This window comes from Parus major, chromosome 4 (genome assembly GCF_001522545.3).
Source record: "Parus major isolate Abel chromosome 4, Parus_major1.1, whole genome shotgun sequence".
Classification (NCBI taxonomy): domain Eukaryota; kingdom Metazoa; phylum Chordata; class Aves; order Passeriformes; family Paridae; genus Parus; species Parus major.
The window spans coordinates 735,285-738,052 of NC_031771.1; positions in this window are offsets into that span (position 1 = coordinate 735,285).

A 2,768-nucleotide genomic window follows, 5' to 3' on the forward strand; every position below is an offset into this window, starting at 1 on the left:
CCTCCTTCCTTCCTTCCTTGCCTCCCTCCCTGCCTCCCTGTTTCACTATTAGAACAATATATCAGGGGGTTTTTTTTGTGTCAACATCTAACCATTTTTGGTTTTAATCAAGTTTGGGGTGTATTTTGAGCCTTTCTGGGTTTGATCCATTTTATTCACATAGTCTTCTTTACTCTTCTGTGTTTAAATCAGTTCGTAACACCAGGATACCACACTGTGCACATGAGACCCTAAATCCCCCACCTTCTCCCTCTTCCCCAGGGCCACCACAAGCCCATGGGAAGGCTCGGGGTTCACACTGGAGCGTCCCCTGGAGTTCCCACTGAAGCCCCTCTGCCTTAAACCCCCTGCTGGTTGTGGATGTAATTACACCAAACAGGAAAGTGCTTGGCAGCACTAAAAACTGCTAATTTGTTGTTGCTTATTATTTGTTCTGTTTTACATATATATTTGCTAGTAAAGAGGCATTGCTAGTAAAAGCATTCCTTCTCCCATATTTTTGCCTCGAAGCTCTGTAATTTCGAAGTTACAGTAATTTGGATAGAGTGGGCCAACTTTCCATTCCAGGAAAGTTCCTGCCTTCCTTGGCATATATATGTCTTTTAAACCAGGACATGTATAAAGAATATCTACATTTATGCATTGTTCCTTTATGTATAAAGATTGTTGTAGTGCATTGAAAAAAAATAATACGGTATGTCCCAGGGGATGAACTCACCCTTAGTTTCGTATAATATTAGTCCCTAACTGGCCTCCCTTCCTTTTTCCCTACCCCATTGGCTGTTATCCCCCATATCTCCAGACTACCCCCCTCCCCCTAGTTTAAGAGAGAGCACCCGAGGCACCTTGCTCTCTCTCTTGCCCTGGGCGATTCATGTACAATAAACCCAGGACCACATCTTGCAAGATTGAGCCTCCTTTGTCTAAATACCTAAGTTCATGCTGAATATATTATGAGATTCTCCTCCCACTGTGTTCTGTGAAGGGCAGGCACATCCCCACGGGGAATAAGAATGGAGAGATTCTCTTAATATTTACTGCAGAAGATTACATCCCTCTTCAAAGATATGCAGGCCCCAAATGATTAAGAGCTTATATGCCTGTTCCAAACCTTACGGGTTCTTACATGTTTTTGAAACATAAAAAGTTTATTTTCAAGGTTAGTGGTTATTTTTCAGTACTTTTTTTCCCTGAATTCTGGAAGAAGCTACGTGGTTACAAAAGGTAATTAAATTGAGAACACCAAATTGAGTGCAGAATGCCTCATGCTAGCATTTTCTGAACACTTGCTGACAAGACTCAGCAGTCCTGGAAAGAACAGGAACAAAATCTGATTAGAGGACTTGCAACAGTGGAGAAGAACTGGCGCAGTGAGGAGACCTCTATACTTTGCATCTGCTGGCTTGTTCCAGAGATGATGCTAGAAGAGCTACAGTGGGATTTTGTGTCCTTTGTGCACTATAAATGCCTTTCCACTGCACCGGTGGCTTCCTTGGTGTCTCACTGAATAAGGAATGAAGTAACTGAGGAGGTTTATGTAAGGATAATAAGCCATTATTACTAATCTTTAACTAATAGCAGATTTTTAAAAACTTTTTAAGAAGAACTTTGTGGTATGACTGCAGCTGGCTTTGAGAGTCCATTTATTGAATGTGGAATCCTGTAGAATTAGGAGCAATGCAAAAATGGAGAAGACTGTATCTGGAAGAATTTATGTATCTTCTGGTGATTTTGTTATTTTTCCACCTGTGAAATATATAATGTATTTACAAAGAATGCCCATATTTATTCTTATAATTGCAAAATCTTTACTGTAAGGATAATTTGTGCAGTTGACAGATTGGTTTGCATCCCAACTGGGTTGTGTAGTTATAGCATACTGGAGTTGGAGTCCATTCCATTAAGCACTATACTGGGACAAATCCTGTATTTTGGAGAAAACTGAGATGATACACTGTTCCTGCTTCTTACATGTTTTTTAGTACAAAACTGTCTATTAGGATACATTTGAAGTTCCTTAGGAATCCTTAAGCAGATTTTATGACAGAAATTAATATTGCAAATTAGCATGGAAAAAAAGCATTTTAAACATTTAAAGTAATTTTTCCTTACGTTTTCCCTGTGTTTTATATTACCAGACTAAAACACTCATAATGTTGCATTTTGTTTTATATATATGAAAAGAGGAAACCAGATATGGTTCCTTTTTATTATTTTTCTCTTGTGGCTGTGTAGAAAGATCAAAGATATTTTCTCTGCTCATAAAATAAAAGTGTGTGGAGGTTTAATAACATCAGACATTGTTTAAAATATCAAGGTTTAACTCAAGTAGTGCTTTTAGTCTAACTCACCTCTCTTTTGCCTTCACTCCTCAATCTCGTGTGTTCAGGTATTAAAGGACTATGTTATTCTGCCTTAAATGCAGAGCTCAAAGAAACAAGGAAACATTTGAAGTGCCCAGCCATTGTCATGTATGTCTTCTGATCCCAGACAGAGACATTATCAAACTCTTTTCGGGAACCCAGACTCAAGAATTTAAATCATATTTGGTTGGTATTTGTTGCTATGGTGAGCTGGAATATATGATAAGGTGTTTACAGACCACTACAACTCACATTAATATTCTTCCAAGATCTATAGTATATGAAAAAAATTGTTATTTTAGCTGCAAATCCAGATATAGAGTAGAATACTTTGATTAGGAAGGGTCATACAACAATCATCTAGTCCAACTGCATGGGTGATGTGAGGATAAATTTTTCTCACTT